The sequence below is a fragment of the Cyrtonyx montezumae genome, unplaced genomic scaffold (assembly GCF_038088225.1).
Source record: "Cyrtonyx montezumae isolate F1298 unplaced genomic scaffold, pur_monq_1.0 scaffold_38, whole genome shotgun sequence".
Classification (NCBI taxonomy): domain Eukaryota; kingdom Metazoa; phylum Chordata; class Aves; order Galliformes; family Odontophoridae; genus Cyrtonyx; species Cyrtonyx montezumae.
The window spans coordinates 424,969-434,411 of NW_027072043.1; positions in this window are offsets into that span (position 1 = coordinate 424,969).

Sequence of the window (9,443 nt, forward strand, 5' to 3'; positions counted from 1 at the left end):
CCGTCAGCTAGAGAGCCAGGGAGTGATCAGCAAGACTCACTCACCTTTTAACAGCCCCATATGGCCGGTGCGTAAAGCCAGTGGAGAATGGAGGCTGACGGTAGATTACCGTGGCCTGAATGAAGTCACACCCCCCACTGAGTGCTGCTGTGCCAGATATGTTGGAGCTGCAGTATGAACTGGAGTCATAGGCAGCCAAGTGGTATGCCACCACTGACATTGCCAATGCATTCTTTTCTATTCCTTTGGCCACAGAGTGCAGACCACAGTTTGCTTTCACCTGGAGGGGCGTTCAGTACACCTGGAACCGTTTGCCCCAGGGGTGGAAACACAGCCCAACCATCTGCCATGGGCTGATTCAAACCACACTGGAACAGGGTGGGGCACCTGAGCACCTCCAGTACATTGATGACATTGTTGTGTGGGGTGATACAGCAGAGGATGTTTTTAAAAAAGGAGAGCGAATAATCCAAATTCTTCTGGGTGCTGGTTTTGCTATTAAACGGAACAAAGTACCTGCCCAAGAAATTCAGTTCCTGGGAGTAAAATGGCAAGATGGGTGTAGTCATATCCCAGGAGATGTGATTGACAAAATCACCAGCATGTCTCCACCCACTAGCAAGAAAGAGACACAGTCTTTTCTGGGTGTAGTAGGTTTTTGGAGGATGCACATCCCAAACTACAGCCTCATAGTAAGCCCCCTCTATCCAGTGACCCAAAAAAAGAATAAATATGCATGGGGTCCTGAGCAGCAGCAGGGCTTTCAGCAAATTAAGCAGGAGATAGCCCGTGCTGTGGCCATAGGGACAATACGGATGGGACAGGATGTAAAGAACATCCTCTACACTGCTGCTGGAGAGAAAGGTCCCACTTGGAGTCTGTGTCAAATAGCTTCTGGAGAGACCCGAGGCCGACTCCTTGGATTTTGGAGCAGATCATACAGGGGTTCGGAGGAGTGCTACACTCTGCCTGTGTTGAACTGCCAGTGCTGAATAGGATGTTCAAAGGAAAGGTTCCCCCCACCCATCATGCTACCGATGCCACCTGGAGTAAGTGGATTGCACTGATTACACAGCGAGCTCGGATGGGGAACCTCAACCGTCCAGGAATCCTGGAGGTGATCATGGACTGGCCTGAAGGCTAGAAATTTGGAACATCCCCATCAGAGGAGATACCACGTGCTAAAGAGGCCCCACCATATAACGAACTACTAGAGAATGAAAAGACGTATGCCCTCTTCACTGATGGATCGTGTCGTATCGTTGGGAAGCATCGCAGATGGAAGGCTGTTGTGTGGAGCCCCACACGATGAGTTGCAGAGGCCACCGAAGGAGAAGGAGAGTCAAGCCAATTTGCGGAGGTAAAGGCTGTCCAGCTGGCCTTAGATGTGGCTGAACGGGAGAGGTGGCCCATTCTATATCTTTATACTGACTCTTGGATGGTGGCAAATGCTTTATGGGGGTGGTTGCAGCAGTGGGAAGAGGACAACTGGCAACGGAAGGGTAAACCTATTTGGGCTGCTGAACTGTGGAAAGACATTGCTGCCCGAACAAAAAGGTTGCGTGTAACGGTGCACCATGTAGATGCTCATGTGCCCAAGAATCGAGCTACTGAAGAGCAGAGAAATAACCATCAGGTAGATCGAGCTGCCAGAATTGGGGTGTCTCAGATCGATTTGGACTGGCAGAACAAAGGAGAGCTATTTTTAGCTCGGTGGGCCCATGAGACCTCAGGCCATCAAGGAAGAGATGCGACCTATAAGTGGGCTAGAGGCCAAGGGGTGGACTTAACTATGGATGCCGTTGCACAGGTTATCCATGACTGTGACACATGTGCCATAATTAAACAGGCCAAGAGGATGAAACCCCTCTGGCAGGAAGGGCAATGGGAAAAGTATAAATATGGGGAGGCGTGGCAGGTTGATTATATCTCCTTGCCACAAACTCGCGATGGTGAGCGTTACGTGCTCACCATGGTGGAGGCGACCTCTGGGTGGCTTGAGACATACGCAGTACCCCATGCTACCGCCCGAAACACCATCTTAGGGCTCGAGAGACAAGTCCTATGGCGACATGGCACTCCAGAGAGAATTGAGTCCGATAATGGGACTCATTTCAAAAATTCTCTTGTGGATATCTGGGCCAAAGAACACGGCATTGAATGGATCTACCATATCCCCTACCATGCACCAGCTGCTGGTAAGATCGAGCGCTACAACGGGTTGTTAAAAACCACGTTGAGAGCAATGGGTGGTGGGACATTCAAGCACTGGGAGAAGCATCTGGCAGAAGCCACCTGGTTGGCCAACACTAGGGGATCAGTCAACCGAGGGGGTCCTACACTGTCCAGCTCACTACAGACCATAGAGGGAGATGAGGTCCCTGTGGTACATGTGAGGAGCATGTTGGGAAAAGCGGTGTGGGTCCTTCCAGCCTCTGGAAAGGGCAAACCCCTCCGTGGAACCGTTTTTGCGCAGGGACCTGGGTGCACCTGGTGGGTAATGGATAGAAATGGGGACGTCCAGTGTGTCCCACAAGGGAATTTGATGTTGGGGGAATGCAGTATGTAATTACGTGTGTATGTATGTATATATATATGTTTCTATGTAACTTATATTATTACTGTTTTGGTTATGTAAAGATGTGTGTTAAGCATGATGTGATGATGTGGAATAAGGGGTGGAATGTTGTGGTTTTGTGGTTTTGATGCCGGTATTCCACATCAGAGCATCATGCAGCAGTGAAGGAGTTAATGCTGTGGGAGCAGCAGAGGGGCGGAGCTCCGCACCGGATGCAGGCGGCGCTCGGTCTGGGCACGTTGCTCTGGGCTGCCGTGGAGGTTCAGCACGTGTGCTTCCCCTGCAGGTCCTCCTTAACGCCCTCCCCCTCCCGGAGCGTGGCTCTGCTCGGGCGGCCGCGCGGCCACTGACGCAGTTTCTTTTTTTTCTCTCCCCTCTCCCTTCTCGGTTTCCCTTGGGTCACTGTCACGGACAACACCGTGACACACTGGGAGAAGAATTTGTCAGAAGACACCTGGTTGTTCAACACTCGAGGATCCATCAATCGCGATGGTCCGGCCCAATCCAGATCTCTACCTACTGTAGAGGGAGATAAGGTCCCTGTAGTACATGTGAGGAACATGTTGGGAATTGCGGTTTGGGTCCTTCCAGCTTCCGGAAAGAGAAAACCTCTCCGTGGAACTGTCTTTGCTCAGGGACCTGGGTCCACATGGTGGGTGATGCAGAAGAATGGGGATGTTCAGTGTGTACCACAAGGGAATTAGTTGTTAGGGGAGTGCAGTCGGTAATTCCATGTATATACATATATATGTTGTGTGTGTGTATTTAATGCATGTTAATCATTGTTCTTCTATACATATATATCAAACATGATGTAGTGATGTGGAATAAGGGGTGGAATGTCATGGTTTTATGATTTTTGGTACTGGTATTCCACATCAGAACATCATGTAGTGCATTTAGAGTTAAAGAGTTAATGCTCCAGCTCCGTGGATCATCGATAGTTCCAGGTATCCCTGTCTCAGAAGAGAAGAAGAACTCCATTCCCCAGAGGACTTTGTGATGCTTTGCGTTCTGCTCAGAGGGAAAGATAGAAAATTTCTGCCTTTCCTTTGGTTTTGACTCAGCAGTGGGTGCTCGCTGCCATCCGCCTTCAGCGTTAGAGTAAGGCCTTCGGTTTATCGGACACTCTCTCTTGCTCATTTTATTTGATTTATTAGCTTTAATTCCAATTATATTGTATTACATTGTGTTATTTTGCTTTCCGATATCTATTTAGTAAATTAGCTTTCCTCCTCAGACCGTTGCCGCTGTTTTGTTCCTAGGCCCATCTCCCTTTTCCCTTTCCCTCTTCCCTTTTCCTGGGGCGTGGGTCCCCCGCACCAATTGTCACGGAACTGGGCCGAACCTGCCCGTAAACCGTTGCCAGCTGGGAATGGGGATCAGGGTTATAGTGATGGGGAGAGAGTCCAGGGGTGGAGGAAAGGGGAGAGCTGGGGTGGGAAAGCGGAGCAGTGCAGTGGGAGAAGGGAGCTCCGGGAACAGGGGACTGGGAGAGCTGGGAAAGGAAGCGGGGCGGTTTGGGGTGAGAGATTGGGGCACCGGGACTACGGAACGGGGTCTCGGAAACTGGGAAGGAGCAGTGGGGTGGCAGTGGTGAGAAATGAGATGAGAAAAGCTCCTTTTATTTTTTAATTCTTATTATTTTTTATATTTTTATTTCTTTGGGGTTTTTTAAATATTTTTAATTTGCTTTTATTTTAAGGCAAGTTGCAAGTGTCTTTAACACTTCCTGTGCCCTATGACTCTTCTCATCCTGGAGGTGAGTGAGTTTCAGGCAGTCAGCCCACCTCCTCCAGCGGTGCCTGCGGCTCAGGTTGTGCTCCTTCTGCCCTTGGGCTGTGTTTGGTTCTCGTTCTGTTCACGTCCTGCTGCTGCTCGCTGACCTTCCCGAGCTCTTGCGTGAAGAATGCCAGCTGTAGCGTGAAAACTGACCGCTCTCCTTCACACGCAACCTGAGTTTGCTCGCTCTCCGGGTGCTACTGCTGTCACTGCTGAGCGTGGCTTGCAGCTGTTGCAGCTCCTCCTGGAGGGAGTGGATCTGCCAGTGGAACAGAGAGGTTATGAGAGACACGCACACTTAGCACAGGTACCTAGTGGGAAGACTTGGGCCATGCTCACCTCCTGCCGGCTCTGCTCCAGATCTGAGAGGAGCTGCCGCCTATCTTGTCTGAGCAAAACCAGCTCTAAATCTCCTGCAGCGAGACATTTCAGTGTGTCCTGGTGCCATATCCCGCAGTTCTCAGCATGGCTACTGAGCTGTTGCACCTTCTCCTGGAGGGAGCAGATCTGCCAGTGGAATAGAGGGGTGATGAGAGACACGCACGCTTAGCACAGGAACCTAGTGGGAAGGCTTGGGCCATGCTCACCTCCTGCCGGCTCTGCTCCTGACCTGAGAGGAGCTGCTGCCTATCTTTTCTGAGGAAAGCCAGCTCCTCTTCTCCTGCAGCCAGACGTTTCAGTGTGTCAAACTGCAACTGCTCCCAGTGCTCAGCTTGGCTGCTCAGCTGCTGCACCTTCTCCTGGAGGGAGCGGATCTGCCAGTGGCACAGAGGGGTGATGAGAGACACGCACACTTATCACAGGTACCTAGTGGGAAGGCTTGGGCCATGCTCACCTCCTGCCGGCTCTGCGTCTGGGCCGTCTGCAGCTTCTTCATTTTTTTCTTGTATGCTGCACTCTTCTCCTGCATAAAGAAGGTGGGGTCTGTGAGCAGGAGTGGCTGGGCAGGGGACACGTGGCTGCGGGCATTGAACTCACTCAGTGCAGCCTGTGCCCTCTGCACTGAGCAGCGATGTCTGTCTCGTGTCTGTGAGCGGTACCCGGTGTCATCCCGCCCTGCAGCCCCTGACAGAGCCTGGGGCTGGACAGACGTGCTGCTGGTCCAGGTTCTGGTCAGCAAGCAGCACCGGACTGCTGGGTGCAGAGCTCTCCCCGGGGGCGTGCTCACACACCTCCTGGGGGTCTAAGGCACTCCTGCTGCCCAGCTCCACAGCGTGCTGGTGCCAGCTGCAGCAGCTGTGAACAATGGTGGCAGCTGCACCGCTGCAGCAGAGCCGGATGCCCTGCCCTCCCTGGGGAGAGCTAATGGAGCTCTGGGAGTCTGCTTGCCTTGCAGCACTTTACGGACAAGGCCTTTGTGGTTGCCTGCTCCAAACCCTACCCTGCACTACGCTCCCTGTGCGATGCATCTCAGTCGCTCACCTGTCCCCGTAGTCGGCTTACTCTTCTGCAGAGGTGGACGCAACCAGCCCTCAGCAGGGAGGAAAGGACACACAATATAATGACCTCGATGAGGATTCTGATTACCACCATCTGATCTATCCTGACTGAGTCAGGGGCCTCTTGAGAAAACAGAAATATGCCCACGATGGTGAGCTCTAAGAGAGGCAGGTGGATCTTTGTCCTGTTCTCTTGGCAAGAATGTCAACACGCGAGTGGCTGTCACCCAGAGCAGAGCTCCAGCAGTGAGCACCCGATGGAGAGGCTGCCCATCTGTGTTGTGGTGGGGGGGAAGCGTCTGTGCTGGTGGAAGCTGCCCTGTGCCTTAAAGACTGATGTCACGCCCTGCCCTGTGATGTCACAATGCCTTTCCCCCACCCTGGCCGTGGGATTCCCAGTGTGCCCTGGTGGATGCCCTGCTGGACTTGTGAGATTCGGATCTCGTCGAGGCTCAGAGAAGTTCAAAGCTCGGAGAAGTCTCTAGGTGCCACTGTGATGCGGCACGAAGCCGACGTGGAGGCACACAGAAGGTTCTGGAACCCGCCTTGGATGCGAGTTTTTCCAAACACTATTCCTAATAGCGGGAAACACTGGGCATTTCTCCAGCTTCAGCTCCGTGGAAGAGCTCTGCTCTTCATTCTGTATCTGTGCGTGACCTATGTGCTAGGGCTCGGGCTGCGTGGATGCCTCAGTTCCACAGAAAACCAGGTAGTAGCTGGGCGGGCTTTAAGGTTCCTTCCTTCAAGAGTCCACCAGCTCCCACACTCTCCCTCTTCGTATTTGATTCATTGGCTTCGATTCCAATTCAATGGTGCTATACCGTTTTCTTTGGCATTCGGTGTCTTATTTCAGAAGTGAGTTCTCCTCCTCCGATCGTTGCCGCTGCCGTTGCGATGCGGGATTTGGGGAAAAGGGGAAGGAGGGAACGTGCAGTGAAGGTGGGGGGTTAAGGGCAGAGGTGGGAAAATGCGGGAGTGATGCTCCGGCTTATTTCCAGCTGAGTTAAACTCTCCTGCATGCAGAGATCTGTGGGAGAGTGCCAGAAGTGCTGTACCAAAGCATCTTCACTTCCTCCATTTTGACTTGATCTGTTTTACTCATTTGCGATAAAAAAAACGAAGCAAAGAAACCAACCCTAAATAAGTAAATAAATAAGAAAATAAATAACAGCACAACTTTTCTTTCTGGATTTGATTTAATTCTATGCTCGGTTGTGTCCAAATGGTAGGTTTTACTATCCCCACTCACACAAGAAACCTCAGCTGTAATTCTGAGGGCTGCTCTGAAAGTAATGCCTCCCACACTGTGATGTCGGCCCACAGCTCCAAAAGCAGATGGTGGTGGTGTGGCAGTAAACAGTGAACCTTTCCAATCGTATTCCGTTCCATTTTGTTGCTGATCTTTATGAAATAGTGCTGTTGTGCTCCTTATGTCCATGAGAGTTTCTTTAGCAATAAATAGGAGCCAGGAAGGCAGAAAGAAAGAGGTGTGGGACGGACAGAGGGGAGATTTGGGGTGGGGGAGAGAGTAAAAGCGGGATGTGGCAGAAACGAGCTCCGGGAGTAGGGAATGGAGAGAGCCGGGATGGAAAGAGGGGAGGTTTGGGGTGGGAGAGGGGGGAACTGAGGGCGAGGTGGGGAAGAGGAGCGATGGGAGGCAGCAAAGAGGAAGAAGGAGGAATCTGCAGTGAGAGAGGATAGCACCGGGAATAGGGAAAGGGGAGAGCCACAGCGGGAGAGCTGGGAATGGGGATCGGGTTATAGGGATGGGGAGAGAGTTCAGGGGTGGAGGAAAGGGGAGAGCCGGGGTGGGAGAGCGGAGCAGTGCAGTGGGAGAAGGGAGCTCCGGGAACAGGGGACTGGGAGAGCTGGGAAAGGAAGCGGGGCGGTTTGGGGTGAGAGAGTGGGGCACCGGGACTACGGAACGGGGTCTCGGAAATTGGGAAGGAGCACTGGGGTGGCAGTGGTGAGAAATGAGATGAGAAAAGCTCCTTTTATTTTTTAATTCTTATTACTTTTTATATTTTTATTTCTTTGGGGTTTTTAATATATTATTAATTTGCTTTTATTTTAAGGCAAGTTGCAAGTGTCTTTAACACTTCCTGTGCTCTGTGACTCTTCTCATCCTGGAGCTGAGTTTCAGGCAGTCAGCCCACCTCCTCCAGCGGTGCCTGCGGCTCAGGTTGTGCTCCTTCTGCCCTCGGGCTGTGTTTGGTTCTCGTACTGTTCGCATCCTGCTGCTGCTCGCTGACCTTCCCGAGCTCTTGCGTGAAGAAAGCCAGCTGTAGCATGAAAACAGACCGCTCCCCTTCACACGCAACCTGAGTTTGCTCACTCACCCGGTGCTACGGCTGTCACTGCTGAGCGTGGCTACTGAGCTGTTGCACCTTCTCCTGGAGGAAGCAGATCTGCCAGTGGAATTGAGGGGTGTTATGGTTTTATGATTTTTGTTGTATTGTTGATATTCCACATCATAACATCATGTGGTGTATTGGGAGTTAGAGAGTTAATGCTCCAGCTCTGTGGATCGTCAATAGTTCTGGGTGTACCTGTTTCAGAAGAGAAGAACTCCATTCCCCAGAGGACTTTGCGATGCTTTGCATTTTTACATATTTCCGCCCAGAGGGAAAGATAAAACCTGTCTGCGGTCACGGGACTCTCTCTTCCCTTCGGGGCCGAGCTCGGCAGTGGGTGTTTGTTGCAGCCGTCCGCCTTCAGCGTTAGCGTAAGGCCTTCGGTTTATCGGACACTCTCTCTCTTGCTCATTTTATTTGATACATTTGCCTCAACTCCAATTATATTATATTATATTGTGTTTTTTTTTCTTTTCTATTATCTTATGTAGTAAATAAGCTTTCCTCCTCAGATCGTTGCCGTTGTTTTGTTCTTAGGCCCATACCCCTTCTTCTTTGTCCCTTTTCCCCTTTCCATGTGTGTGGGCCTGTGGGTCCCCTGCATCAATTGTCACGGTACCGGGTCAACCTGTCCCGCAAACCGGTGACTTTTTTGGCGCCCAACGTGTTGCAAAACTAGCTGCCTTAGCCGGACAGAGACTTTTAGAGTGAATCTCTGTCTTTTGTTAGGAAGCTTATCTGTACTGCAGGTCCTGTACGGCATAACACGAAGTTGAAGTCCAGGCGTACTGCCAGTTCTTCTGGGATATTTGTTAACTTTTGGGGTGCTGTCAGCTTGTTTGAGTACAGGAAAAAAAAATGTTTTTACTGTTTCTGTTAAAACTGCCCTTACAGGGATTGTATTTCATTGCTTTTTCCCTTTTAATGCTCAAAACGTACTGGAACTTGGTTAAGCTTGCCATTCTGATTCATGGAGTCTGGTCCCTATATGACAAACTAAAGATGTGATGGAGGCACCTGCCAGATACCTGGGCACCCCGGCTAATGTAACAGACGATACCATGTTAACAAACCAAACAATATTTGAATGGGTGTCCAGGTTCTCCTCTCAGTTCCTTATGAATTTTCAAGATTACAGCTTAGGGACTATGATAACGATTGGGATATCAGTCCTCCTGAATGTATCCCTTATAATGGCACTTTACACCATGCGGAGGAAGCTTTTCCCAGAAACAGAGAATGCTGAATGGCAGGGAAAGTGGAGAGTTTTAGGAAAGAAATTAGAAGCAT